The sequence below is a fragment of the Pseudorasbora parva genome, chromosome 15, assembly GCF_024679245.1.
Source record: "Pseudorasbora parva isolate DD20220531a chromosome 15, ASM2467924v1, whole genome shotgun sequence".
NCBI classification, from domain to species: domain Eukaryota; kingdom Metazoa; phylum Chordata; class Actinopteri; order Cypriniformes; family Gobionidae; genus Pseudorasbora; species Pseudorasbora parva.
This window is the reverse complement of record NC_090186.1, coordinates 41,603,841-41,619,211: the sequence shown is the minus strand read 5'-3', so window position 1 is coordinate 41,619,211 and position 15,371 is coordinate 41,603,841. Positions and strand designations below refer to the sequence as shown.

Here is a 15,371-nt window from a genome sequence, read left to right as displayed (position 1 = left end):
ACCTGATTTGAGCACGGAGCTGTGCGAGTATCAGTTAAGACGATTGAAGACTTTGAAGTCAGAATTGTCACGTGACATCATTAGCTATGCAAAGTTCCAGCAGTAGGTTAGAATTAATCACGTGCTGAAATACTTTTAATCAAGTTATATTTTATTTTATTTAAATATTTTGTATTTTGAGGCGATTTAATTCGCTCTTAAATTAAGTAGACATGGGGACGTACTCACAAAACATCTTAAGGATAAAAGTAGCTCTTAATATCCTAGCTGCAGCACCACAGTTTCAGAACCAGCCACAGAACCGGAAGTGACACAGTCCTTGTTGTTTTCATTCTTTCATTTGTTTTCAAGGCCTTGTATTAAATGGTTATTTTTATTTGACATCTTGAAACATTTGAAATGTGTCACTCTGTGTCTAAGTATTATTTGTAACAACATGAACATGAAGAAAATAATACGATTGAATATACAGTCAAATGGGGAACACTTTACAACATGTTACACATGTATTAATATATTTTTAAAATAATAAGAAAGTTGTTTAGTTTAAGTAACAGTAAACTACAGTGTTTGTGGCCATTAACATTAAATCTCCTCATACTATAGCTGTGTCTCATTTCGTTAAATTTCGAAGGCTGCATCCTCCGGAGGACCCGTCCTGTGTAGGATGCAGTATACGGAGTGTCCTCAATCAGAATTAAACGAGACGTCCTTCGTAGGATACACAGGCAGGAAGTATCACATTTCTATGCCAACACGTTCAGCCTCGTTGCGCACTCACGCCAGTTATATGAATGAAAATTATTTATAACTTTAAAATTACTATGAAATGTTTCTTGTCTTGACAGCAATGTACTGTTCTAAACGTTTAAAAATCACTAAAGTTTTGTAATCCTGTTAACCACAACTATCTGTTTGAGGTAATAGAGCTTAAAAAACAAAAACAAGCTTAAACTTACATTTTAAACACCACACCTACGCTTGCATGTATATCTGGCAGTGGTGCAGTTTTTTTCATATAATGTAAAAAAAAAAATATGACGGTTGTTAACGGCGACGCAAAAAATTGTGGGTTATCTCCAGCCATGAAGGATACTCCTCGTGCACACTCCGAATTCCCGTGAAAGAAGGGCGCATTCGAAGGTCGCATTTGGAGAGTCCTACTCACTTTTTTGAAATGAGACGGGCTTATGACGTATGCACCCTTCAAATGCGACCTCCGGAGGACGCAGCCTTCTGAAATGAGACACAGCTTATGTGTCCAAATTTGCCCACTGGCCCCTGTCCATCATGGCCTCCTAATAATCCCCCTCTCCTGATTGGCTTCATCACTCGGTCTCCTCTCCACCAATCAGCTGGTGTGTGGTGAGCGTTCTGGCGCAATATGGCTGCCGTCGCATCATCCAGGTGGGTGCTGCACACTGGTGGTGGTTGAAGAGATTCCCCCTTCTATATGTAAAGCGATAGAAGCTGATAGTTCAAGCTGATAGAAGAGCAACTTTGCCTGAAATAACCACTCATTACAACCGAGGTATGCAGCAAAGCATTTGAGAAGCCACAACACGCTCAACCTTGAGGCGGATGGGCTACAGCAGCAGAAGACCCCACCGGGTACCACTCATCTCCACTACAAATAGTAAAACAATTTGCACAAGCTCACCAAATGAAGACTGGAAAAATGTTGCCTGGTGTGATGAGTCTCGGTTTCTGTTGAGACATTCAGATGGTAAAGACAGAATTTGGCATAAACGGAATGAGAACATGGATCCATCATGCCTTATTACCACTGTGCAGGCTGCTGGTGGAGGTGTAATGGTGTGGGGGATGTTTTCTTGGCACACCTTAGGCCCCTCAGTGCCAATTGGGCATCGTTTAAATGCCACGGCCTACCTGAGCATTGTTTCTAACCATGTCCATCCCTTTATGACCACCATGTACCCATCCTCTGATGGCTACTTCTAGCAGGATAATGCACCATGTCACAAAGCACTAATAATTTCATATCGGTTTCTTGAACATGACAATGAGTTCACTTTACTAAAATGGCCCCACAGTCACCAGATCTCACGGTTGGATTGCCCCCCCCCCCCCCCGGTGGGCGTGGCTTTCAGATTATGACGCGTGTCACTCTGTCTCTATGCTTCATGAAAACAGCCAGTACGACAAAAAAATTACCATTTTAACTTGAAATGTATCTTTTGCAGAAGTTGTCTGCTTTCATCCAGGAACTGAGAACGTCTGACTGAGTTTGTAATTCTATCTCATTACTGATTTGCGAAATAAGCCATGTTGCAACCTTACCCAACCTTTTCCAAGGAGTACAGTAAATGAAATAACATGAACTCAACTTTGGTGGCGCAAGGATATTACACAATGCCGATAACCAAACTTCTCATCTCAGATGCCTCATATCATGCAGCAGTCAAATATATTTAAAGGGGTCAGGTGATGCTATTTTCAAAGATCATTATTTTGTGTATTTGGTCAGAGAGAATATGTTGAACATTAAAGCATGCTTTAATGTTCAATAATACATTATTTTCACATACTATACATTATTGTAGCTAGCTCCTCTGACTTTCTAAAGCACGTTGATTTCCACAAAGCCCCTCCTTCTGGAAAGTGTATTTTTACACGTTATATACCATATTGCCCTAAGTTGGAATAGCCTCCTTTTTTACAGATAGTCTTTGTGCACAACAGGTGTTCTGTCAAATAATGCTACCTATCAGACTGTGCTACCAAGTACCAACACTTTTAAGCTTTAGGGTAGGGGTGGGTATGGATGTTAATAAAGCCTCAAATCACATGAATATGATGCTGGTAGCACAATCTGATAGTTTACACTGTCACATTGTGCTGCCTACTGTTTTAATGGGAGGCAGCACAATCTTTTTTCTTTTTTTTTTGGGAGGAAACTGTCCTCCCTAAAATACGGTGCACACACAAACATTTGGGTTGTACTGTCTTTCGCATTAAAAAAGAAACACTGAAATATCACATGGTCCTAAGTATTCAGACCCTTTGCTCAGTATTTAGTAGAAGCACCGTTTTGATCTAATACAGCCATGAGTCTTTTTGGGAAAGATGCACCAAGTTTTTCACACCTGGATTTGGGGATCCTCTGCCATTCTTCTTGCAGATCCTCTCCAGTTCTGTCAGGTTGGATGGTAAACAGTGGTAGACAGACATTTTCACTTCTCTCCAGAGATACTCAATTGGGTTTAAGTCAGAGCTCTGGTTGAGCCATTCAAGAACAGTCACGGAGTTGATGTGAAGCCACTCCTTCATTATTTTATCTTTGTGCTTAGGGTCATTGTCTTGTTGGAAGGTGAACCTGCGGCCCAGTCTGAGGTCTTGAGCATTTTGGAGAAGGTTTTCATCCAGGATATCCCTGTACTTGGCTGCATTAATCTTTCCCTTGATTGCAACCAGTTGTCATGTCCCTGCAGCTGAAAAACACCCCCACAGCTAATGCTGCCACCACCATGCTTCCACCACTGTTGGGACTTTATTAGACAGGTGATATTTTTCTCCACACATACTGCTTAGAATTAAGGCCAAAAAGATATATATTGGTCTCATCAGACCTGAGAATCTTTGTGTCACTCAGAATCTGGTGATTTTTCACCATCTTGTAGTCCTTCAGGTTTTTTTTTTTAGCAAACTTTCATATGTCTTGCACTGAGAAGAGGCTTCAGTCTGGCCACTCCCGACTGGTGGAGGGCTGCAGTGAAGGTTGACTTTCTACAACTTTCTCCCATCTCCCGACTTAATCTCTGGAGCTCAGCCAGAGTGATCTTTGGATTCTTCTTTACCTCTCTCACAAAGGATTCTTCACTCATAGCTCAGTTTGCCTGGACAGCCAGCTCTAAGAAGTCGTCCCAAATTCTGGTCGTCTCAAACGTCTTTGATTTAAGGATTATGGATGCCACTGTGCTCTTAGGAACCTTAAGTGCAGCAGAATTTTTTTTGTAACCGTGGCCAGATCTGTGCCTTGCCACAATTCTGTCTCAGCTCTTCAGGCAGTTCCTTTGACCGCATGTACAGGTCCTTCTCCAAAAATCAGCATATTTCATCCGACCAATAAAAGAAAAGTGTTTTTAATACAAAAAAAGTCAACCTTCAAATAATTATGTTCAGTTATGCACTCAATACTTGGTCGGGAATCCTTTTGCAGAAATGACTGCTTCAGTGCGGCGTGGCATGGAGGCGATCAGCCTGTGGCACTGCTGAGGTGTTCTGGAGGCCCAGGATGCTTCGATAGCGGCCTTAAGCTCATCCAGAGTGTTGGCTCTTGCGTCTCTCAACTTTCTCTTCACAATATCCCACAGATTCTCTATGGGGTTCAGGTCAGGAGAGTTGGCAGGCCAATTGAGCACAGTAATACCATGGTCAGTAAACCATTTACCAGTGGTTTTGGCACTGTGAGCAGGTGCCAGGTCGTGCTGAAAAACCAAATCTTCATCTCCATAAAGCTTTTCAGCAGATTGAAGCATGAAGTGCTCCCCAGACCTTCACTGACTGTGGGTACTTGACACTGGACTTCAGGCATTTTGGCATTTCCTTCCAGTCTTCCTCCAGACTCTGGCACCTTGATTTCCGAATGACATGCAACATTTGCTTTCATCCGAAAGTACTTTGGACCACTGAGCAACAGTCCAGTGTTGCTTCTCTGTAGCCCCAAAGTGTCTTGACCTGGGGAATGCGGCACCTGTAGCCCATTTCCTGCTCACGCCTGAGCACGGTGGCTCTGGATGTTTCTCCTCCAGACTCAGTCCACTGCTTCCGCAGGTCCCCCAAGGTCTGGAATCGGTCCTTCTCCACAATCTTCCTCAGGGTCCGGTCACCTCTTCTCGTTGTGCAGCGTTATTTGCCGCACTTTTTCCTTCCCACAGACTTCCCACTGAGGTGCCTTGATACAGCACTCTGGGAACAGCTTATTCGTTCAGAAATTTCTTTCTGTGTCTTACCCTCTCGCTTGAGGATGTCAATGATGGCCTTCTGGACAGCAGTCAGGTCGGCAGTCTTACCCATGATTGCGGTTTTGAGTAATGAACCAGGCTGGGAGTTTTTAAAAGCCTCAGGAATCTTTTGCAGGTGTTTAGAGTTAATTAGTTGATTTAGATGATTAGGTTAATAGCTCGTTTAGAGAACCTTTTCATGATATGCTAATTTTTTGATATAGGAATTTTGGGGTTTTCATGAGCTGTATGCCAAAATCATCAGTATTAAAACAATAAAAGACCTGAAATATTTCAGTTGGTGTGCAATGAATCTAAAATATATAAGTTTAATTTTTATCATTACATTATGGAAAATAATGAACTTTATCACAATATGCAAATTTTTTGAGAAGGACCTGTATATAGGTACTTTCATTGTGTAAAGTTTTATTGTGGTAGAAGCAAAGGCAACAAGGCAACGAGTCAGCTACCTAGGTTCTCGGTCGCAGCCATGGTGTTCAGGGCTGCTTGATAATTACAGACAGGTGTGTTGGAGCAGAGTTGGATCTGAAATCTGCAGGACAACCCTCTGGGAGCAGGGTTGGACAACCCTGATGTAGACAGTACCTAACCTTTTTTTCTTTTCTTTTTTTAAAGAACCAAAAAAAGTAACATGTTTTAAACTATTTTTCAATAAATGCAGTATTTACGTTAAAACCGAGGAAAGGCATTTTAAAGTCCAATGAGTTTTTTATACTCAACTTTAAAACATTTGTGTCTCTCAATCCACTTGTTATGTCTGATATCACTGTTTCGGGTTCAAAAGCGAACACCAAACAATGCTAATGTGCACTCACAGTGTAATACTCCTGAAAAATCACGAGCCTATAGGGTGAACAAAAGTCCTGTTTTCCCAGGACATGTCCTGTTTTCAAGTTCTGTCCTGGCCCGAATATAAAAATGCTCTATCCATACAAAGGGGCCATACTTTAAATATATTGAAATTAATAAGGAATCTTTGAGTAAATTTGAGCATCATTTGAGTACTTGCCGGGCCAAGTGTCCTGGTTTTCGGTAATCAAAATACGGTCACCCTAGCCTTAACTTTATCCCTATGGTCAGACAGTTAGTAATTTTTTATCATTTGTTCAAATGTTAATGGACGCCATGAGTCACGTACTGTACACAATGGCTTTTGAAAAGCCTAGCTGAAATGTGTGATATGAATCATCAGTGCTCATAAATGGCTGTGATTTTTCTGATTAAAAATGAGTAGAGGTTTTGACCTAACTGTACTGTTGACGTTGGACTTTTTGACCACCACATTTCACAAATGTGACCACGCCTTTACTCTGTTGCAAAATGAAATTAAATCAATATAAATGAAATGCACTGTAAAAAAGGCAAATTCTGAACTTTTGCAGTACAATCAACTTGGATGTTTAAGTTATTTCAACTTAAATTATGTTAAACTGACTTTAAAAAACGAGTTACATCTTGTATAACTAATAAAAACAAGTTTAACATTTCTTAACTTATTTTGATGAGTTAAAACAATGTAAAAACATATGTTGTCATAACTTATTGAACATATAATTTTTTACCGTGTATGTACAAGGGCCATTTGAGGTAATAAGTCAGAATTCATAAGCATTAATAATTAATAATAAGACAGAAAATAAAAGGTGCAGCAGCTTTTCTTCATTCTTCTGACAGTGCAAACCTGTTTACATGTACATGTAATGGAGTAATGTGCACCGGGTTGCAACATCGCTTATTAACAAACATCGCTAGGCCTCCCTCCACCTTTCCTCTTAACAGTCTGTGGGGAATTCCCATCCACTCTCAGATAGAAGCCGTCCAGTGCAATAAGTGAATCATAAACTGTTGCAAAAAGGTAAACACATGTAGTCTAGGCATAAGTTAATGCAATGCTGAAACTATAGTTATCTTTTTTAACTACACTCACCTAAAGGAATATTAGGAACACCTGTTCAATTTCTCATTAATGCAATTTTTTAATCAACCAATCACATGGCAGTTGCTTCAATGCATTTAGGGGTGTGGTCCTAAATGCATTTAGGGGGTGTCTTGTTGATGCTAGAGGTCAGAGGAGAATGGGCTGACTGTTTTAAGCTGATAGAAGAGCAACTTTGACTTAAATAACCACTAGTTACAACCGAGGTATGCAGCAAAGCATTTGTGAAGCCACAACACGCACAACCTTGAGGCGGATGGGCTACAACAGCAGAAGATCCCACCGGGTACCACTCATCTCCACTACAAATAGGAAAAACAATTTGCACAAGTTCACCAAATGAAGACTGGAAAAATGTTGCCTGGTCTGATGAGTCTCGGTTTCTGTTGAGACATTCAGATGGTAGAGTCAGAATTTGGCGTAAACAGAATGAGAACATGGATCCATCATGCCTTGTTACCACTGTGCAGGCAGGTGGTGGTGGTGTAATGGTGTGGGGGATGTTTTCTTGGCACACTTTAGGCCTCAGTGCCAATTGGGCATCGTTTAAATGCCACAGCCTACCTGAGCATTGTTTCTGACCATTTCCATCCCTTTATGACCACCATGTACTCATCCTCTGATGGCTACATCCAGCAGGATAATGCACCATGTCACAAATCACGAATAATTTCTAATTGGTTTCTCGAACATGACTGAGTTCACTGTACTAAAATAGCCGCCACAGCCACCAGATCTCAACCCAACAGAGCAACTTTGGGATGTGGTGGAACGGGAGCTTCGTGCCCTGGATGTGCATCCTACAAATCTCCATCAACTGCAAGATGCTATCCTATCAATATGGGCCAACACTTTCAACATCTTGTTGCATCAATGCCACGTAGAATTAAGGCAGATCTGAAGGCGAAAGGGGGTCAAACAGTATTAGTATGTTGTTACTAATAATCCTTTCGGTGAGTGTAAATAATCAATGTGCTGAGACCAGAGCCATAGAGGAAGAGTAGGGATGGTCTCCAAGACTTTTTGCATTTCCTTGAGTTTCTCAACGTTTGTATTGGAAAGCCAACATTTTAAAACAATAGCTTTGACACATGCTAGCTATACCTTAGGAGCTACGAAAACACTGATTAAAATGATATGACTTTGCAATGCTTCATGTAAACAGACAGTACAACAAAAAGATCTGATCATAAAAAGTTGTCCGTTTACTGATTTGCGAAATAAGCAATGTTGCAACATTACCCGCCCTTTTTCCAAGGAGTACAGTAAATGAAATAACATAAACTTATCTTTGGTGGCACAAGGATATTACACAATGCCGATAACCAAACTTCTCATCTCAGATGCCTCATATCATGCAGCAGTCAAATATATTTAAAGGGGTCAGGTGATGCTATTTTCAAAGATCATTATTTTGTGTATTTGGTCAGAGAGAATATGTTGAATATTAAAGCATGCTTTAATGTTCAATAATACATTATTTTCACATACTATACATTATTGTAGCTAGCTCCTCTATGACTTTCTAAAGCACGTTGATTTCCACAAAGCCCCTCCTTCTGGAAAGTGTAGTTTTACAAGTTATTTAAGTTGGAATAGCCTCCTTTTTTACAGATAGTCTTTGTGCACAACAGGTGTTCTGTCAAATAATGCTACCTATCAGACTGTGCTACCAAGTACCAACACTTCTTAGGTTTAGGGTAGGGGTAGGTATGGATGTTAATAAAGCCTCAAACCACATGAATATGATGCTGGTAGCACAATCTGCCTGTGCTGCCTACTGTTTTAATGGGAGGCAGCATAATCTTTTTCTTTTTTTCTTTTCTTTTTTTGGAGGAAACTGTCCTCCCTAAAATATGGTGCACACACAAACATTTGGGTTGTACTGTCTTACATAGAACATAGAAACACAGCGGTGACAACAGTTCATGACAAAATCAGGTTCCTCCATCAAAATTGGGTCTCCACATGGGTTAATGATAATCCTAAGTATATACAAAGGACATTAATTTAAAATACATTAGTAATGCATACAAAAACATATTAGTGCACAGCACCCCATATTGACAGAAAAACACAGAATTGTTGACATTTTCGCATTAAAAAAGAAACACTGAAATATCACATGGTCCTAAGTATTCAGACCTTTTGCTCAGTATTTAGTAGAAGCACCCTTTTGATCTAATACAGACATGAGTCTTTTTGGGAAAGATGCAGCGGTCTTAATTAGTGTGCATGACGATGGATGGACTGCATTTATATAGCGCCTTTATCCAAAGGATAGTCATACAGTCCCATATTCTATTGAAGTCATCGATTATAGGCCTATTTATGAAGAGCCTTAAAATCTTCATCTCACACAGGTGTAATCCAAACTCAATTCAGAGTTGGGTCACTCCGGTTGGGGGAGGCTTATCCACAGACCAGGGCTGGGTTTCCCAAAAGCATCATAAGCCTAAATTGATCATAAAAGCGATTGTACGAGTGATCTTAATATTAAGGTCTCTGTCCCAAAAGCATTGTAACTTAGCACTTGAAACTGATCTTAGATCAACGAGTGCTCTGGAGTAATGTAGTGCATCGTAAGGAAACATAGCTATGAGGTCACCTGCAGGACCATCTCCTGAGTGGGTTCATTGGCTGGAGCCTGGACTGGGGCTGGAGCCGAAGCGGGTTCATGGGCTGGAGCCTGGACTGGGGCTGGAGCCGGAACGGGTTCATGGGCTGGAGCCTGGACTGGGGCTGGAGCCGGAGTGGGTTCATGGGCTGGAGCCTGGACTCGGGCTGGAGCCGGAGTGGGTTCATGGGCTGGAGCCTGGACTCGGGCTGGAGCCGGAGCGGACTCATGGGCTGGATCCTGGACGTGGCCTGGAACAGGGACGTGACCTGCTGTGGGACTGTGGGGCTCCTCCTCCACAGTCCCCATAGTAAACAGTGACCCACTAACCAGGAGGGCATGGTCGAGGAGGCAAACCACCAGTGGATTTTCCCTCCTGGGAACTGGGAGTGCAGAGGTTCATTTAACCCAAATTTAAAAGGTTAAACATTTAACATGTCCCATCCCAATCCCACGAAAAAACGTTGGGAAATTCGTGTCCCGTCCCAATCCCAGAAGAATGACTCCCGTTCCCGTGTTGTGTTTTTTTTTTGGCCACAATCTGTCAGTTACAGAAAAAAATCAGTACTGATCACAACATACCCATGCCCAGTTGAATAAAAACCCAAAATGTCAATTTTGTTTAAGATGGGTTTCAGTTCAATATAATAACAATGCACACACATTAAATTCCACATAAATCCTCTACGCAAACACAGGCGCACACACACACACACACACACACACACACACACACACACACACACACACACACACACACACACACACACACACACACAGTAAATATCTTGCAGCTGGCTTATGCGTTTTCACACCTTCTTTTAGGTTACTTCAGACTAGGGATGCACCGAAATCAAAATTCTTGACCGAGATAAATTATGCCAATTATTAGTACCATTGCATTTAGGGCTATGACAGATTTTATGCACTAAAACCAAGGCATTGCAATTGCACAAATTAATATTAAAGTTTCAAATAATAAATCAATTACAAATTATGCAAATTTTAATTTAGCACATTCCAACAACGCACAGTAAAAAAAAAAAATTTACTAAAATGTTTAACTTGACCTCACTCACGTGTACATTAAATAATAAACTACTGGCCTACAGAAAGGTACAGAAATTGAATACAGTAGTTAAATGTAAAATAACTGCATATTTAACTGTAATTAAAGATTAATCCTTATTAAACTTACAAAAGCTATTAAATCAAGAGCAGTGAGTGATGTCTTTATCTTTTGTTTGACATTAAACCGACAGCAGTAAAGGCTACTGCTCCTTTAAGACCTGATGCAGGGACATGTGTCGTCTTTCTCGACTGTATACAGTAACAATTTACTTAAGGCATTTACAAAATATGTCTGCTATTAGGATACTCATCCAGACTAGGAAAATTTGGTGGCTGGTAACCTATACTACCTTCAAACAGAGTGAAGCCCGTAGACGACACTGGCAACGAGTTATGAGCATACTCAACCCATGAGATCTGTTGACTCCAGGAGGAAGGATTCTTGGACATCTGTAACTTTAGTTACTGTAACCTTCTTTCAATGTCCTGGTTGGCTCGCTCGGTTTGTCCATTTCTCTGGGGAAGGAAACCCAAGGACAAACTGACCGTCGCCCCCAGTAATTTACAAAACTCTCGCCAAAATTTGGACACAAACTGGGGCCCCCTGTCGGAAACCACATCTATCGGAAGGCCATTTAAACGTAAGACGCGGTTCACGGGTTCAAGACAGTCACCGCTGTCTCCTTAGCAGAGGGTAATTTAGGTAAGGGAATAAAATGAGCTGCCTTCAAGAACTGATCTACTACTACGGTCAAAACGACAGTATTACACTGGGAGGGCCGGAGGGTGGTAACAAAATCTAGTGCGATGTGAGACCAGGGTCTCGAAGGGACAGACAGCGGTTGGAGTAACCCATCTGGGGGACAATTGGAAGTCTTACCAGTGGCACAAACCGAACAAGCCAAAACAAAATCTTGAACATCCCGAGCCATACCTGGCCATCAAAATTGTTGTTTGACCATGAAATTGGTTCGACTGACCCCTGGATGACATGCTACATTGGAACAATGACCCCATCTGATGGCGTCGGACCATAACCCCTCTGGCACTTATAATCGACACGGTGGTCGAGGCGTTACCCCTTCTAAGGCCGTTCTGACCTTCGATTCGATCTCCCATGTGAGTGTGGAGATAATGAGTCTCTCAGGAAAAATGCACTCAGGAGTAGACGGGCATTCGGAACGGTCAAAAATGGGAGATAAAGCATCGGGTTTGATGTTCTTAGAACCCGGGCGGTACGAAAGTGAAAAGTCAAAACGTCCAAAAAAAAAGAGCCCACGAGCCTGCCTAGAGTTAAGTCTTTTAGCAGATCTGATATACAGACAATAAAAGGAACCCCCGCTCCCATTAACTAATGATGCCATTCTTCCAATGCCAGTTTGACTGCCAACAGCTGCCAATGTCGTAATTACGCTCGGCTGACTACAAACTATAGGAGTAAAACACGGGTGCATCCGAGGAAGAGCGCTGGGACAGAACCGCTCCTACCCCCACCTCTGATGCATTGACGAACTGATGTGATGGATCAGGGACAACAAGAATAGGAGCCAAAGCAAAGCGGCTTTTCAGTTTGGTAAATGCAGCTTCGGCTACACTAGACCACCTGAACGTAGTTCTGGGGGAGGTAAAGGCTAAAAATTGGCGAATCCCAGAAACCTCTGTAGAGCCTTACGGGAATCTGGATTTGGCCAATCTATCACAGCCTTAACCTTATCAGGATCCATGCACATTCCCTCGGATGAGAAGATATACCCCAAGAAACGGAACAGACTGTGCATGAAACGCGCATTTCTCCGCCTTGACAAAAAGCCCATTCTCAAGCAACCTCTGGAGCACTCGTCTGACGTGCTGGACATGTTCCTGGAGAGACGAAGAAAAAATCTATGTCATCCAGGTAAACATTTATGAACTGATCTACCATGTCTCCCAGCACGTCATTGATGAGTGCTTGGAAAACAGCAGGCAAGTTGGACAGGCCGAAAGCAATGACCAAGTATTCAAAGTGGCCTCTGGGGGTGTTAAATGCTGTTTTCCATTCCTCGCCCTTCCTGATGCGGACCAAATGACATGTGCCAATTTTGTGAAGATGGATGCTCCCTGCAACCTCTCGAAGGCTGAAGACATCAGCGGCAAAGGATAAGTATTCTTTACTGTGATGTTATTCAGCCCTCGGTAGTCAATGCAAGGTCACAGAGAACCATCCTTCTTACCCACAAAAAAGAACCCCGCCCCCGCCGGAGAAGAGGATGGACGGATGAACTTGGAAGCTAGAGAATCAGAAATGTATTTCTCCATGGCCTCCCTCTCTGGTGTAGACAGTGAGTACACTCTAAAAAATGCTGGGTTAAAAACAACCCAAGTTGGGTTGAAAATGCACCGACCCAACAATTGGGTTGTTTTAACCCAATGGTTGAGTTGTTCTTACCCAGCAATTGGGTTGTCTTAAGCAACATTTAACCCAACCACTGGGTTAAAACAACTCAACCATTGGGTTAAAACAACCCAATTGTTGGGTTGGTGCCTTTTCAACCCAACTTGGGTTGTTTTTAACCCAGCATTTTTTAGAGTGTATAACTTGCCTTTAGGCGGAGACATACCTGATTGTAAATCTATCGGACAGTCTTAGGAACGGTGAGGAGGTAGAGAAGCAGCCCTGGACTTACTGAACACTTCCTTCAGTTCCAGATACTCCGTGGGCACGTTTGACAGATCTACCAACTCATGCTGGAACATAGAACTAGACACAGATGGACGGGCAGACACAAGACAAGAGGCATAACACTGATCGTCCCAGGCAGAACGATCCGCAGGGACCGCGTGGTCAAAGACCCGTCTCATTTCTTCAGAGAGTACAGGGAACGTGGAACAGCAAGGATGTTTATTTTCCCACACCGCCGTCCCCCACAGAGCCGCGCGTCCCGATAGCAGGGTTAACACCAATGCCACTCTGGATTCCTCATTAGCGAATGTACGTGGCTGCAAAGAGAAGAACACTGAGCATCGGGTAAGAAAGGATCTACACAGATCAGGCTCACCCACCTATCTTTCAGGTGTGGGAATGCACGGCTTGTGCTGGTAGCTGATGTTGTTGGGTTCATGGAGAACGGCAGGTGGGGCAGGCTCAGTGGGTGAAGTCAGCTGTCGAACTTGAGTGGTGAGCTTGGACACCTGTGTCACTAACGCCTGTGCCGCTCGTGTAGTACTTCATTTCAAGTGTTCGTTTTTAAAATAAGTTTAGTTTGAGTTAGTTATCTGATGTTATAAAAACGGGGGGTGTGACGTCATGATTGACAGCTGAGATCGACGTCTTTGAGTGAAGTTGTCACTGAGGCACTAACAGACTTTTTTCGAAATTTTTGGGAGCAGATTGGAGCTTTAGCTTTAATTTCTACATTTCCATAACTGTTTATTTCACACCAACATAATTAATTGTTCTGCATCTGCGAGAGTGTGGGCGGGCTTTTGATATCGCGACTGTACTTCCTGCTCTACTTCCTGCGCTCTACTGCGCAACTCCAGTCCCGAAATCACCACTGCGCAGACTCGGTCCCAAGATGTCAGCGCCGTGCAGGCCGTCTGAAAGCTTCAACTCTGGCAAGCAGAAAAGGATGATGTGGAGTCGTCCATATTTTTTTACGGTCTATGCTCGAAACTGATGACTGACAGTGATAAATATTTACGCATGTATCGAAATCAGGCTCAAATAGATAACGAGTAAAACATGAATCCTGGCTGCATGTCAAATTCCATGGATCACGCGATCTTTGGTCATTTGTAAGGAACACTATATCGAGTCCAAACAGTTTAAACTAATGATCGTTTATTTACTTGCGGTTTCCTCGGTCTATAAGCCCAATCACACATCTGCTCTTCTGCCACTCGGCTCTGGCGAGAAAGTGACGCAGATCTACAAACTCTGGCACTATTGCATGGGCGTTACTAAGTAAATAGTTACTGTAATTTAATTACCTTTTCCTTGAATAAGTAAAGCAAGGGATTATCCTTATTTTTTCTGTAATTTAATTACAGTTACTTCTGATGTAATTGAACTAAATACTAAATATAATTAATACAATAGTGGAATTAACATCAGCATTTAAAGTCTAAATTTAAAATGCATGTTTTTATGTATCCTTTTCACATTTGTAATACTTTGGTCACTTAATAAGAGTAATTCATGTAGTTTTATATTATTTAACATAATATTTTACTGTATTGCATTTCTTACTGCATTTTTAATTTTTATATATATTGTATATATTATTATTATTATTATTATAATGATTTTTTTTTTATTTTTTTTTTACATTGCATACATTATGGAGACTTAATGCACATAAACCAATCATAAAATTGGCATAAAATAATGGAGAAAAAAACATTATCGATATTAGTGGTTGTTCAGCAGTGTATTTGATATCTTACTGAATTAAAAGCAAGAGATGAGATAAATTATATCGGTCACACAAAAAAATGGTATTACAACATTTCTGTCCCCCTCACTTCTGAAAAGATGGCTACTCCCCTGCTCTATTACAAAGTTTATGATCACTGTATAATATCAGTCTTTAAATGCAATTTAAGTAGGATATACTTGCAATAGTTCCATATTTTTTATAAATGAATTATTTGATTTGGAATTGTTTCTGAGCCCAAGCCAGCTCAAGTTATCTGAAAGAGTGGTGTATTGTTACACGGTTATTTCCAAAATTACATAATCCTTTTTACAGAATTTTTTTTTTTTTATGTGTGTGTGCCT

General features: G+C 41.5%; 1 long non-coding RNA gene across 2 annotated transcripts in view; it reads right to left on the bottom strand.

Annotated features, from left to right (window-relative positions):
* The window catches only part of LOC137041653 (uncharacterized), a 145,389-nt gene extending 145,095 nt beyond the window's left edge, over window positions 1-294 (bottom strand). The window contains exons 1-2 of one of the 2 annotated variants that reach the window (XR_010898133.1): window positions 229-294; window positions 3-84 (exon numbers count right to left, since the gene is read on the bottom strand). This is a non-coding gene — a long non-coding RNA (uncharacterized lncRNA). The remainder of the gene's footprint in view (window positions 1-2; window positions 85-228) is intronic. The other variant, XR_010898134.1, reaches the window with a different exon arrangement.
* Window positions 295-15,371: the final 15,077 nt, after the last annotated feature.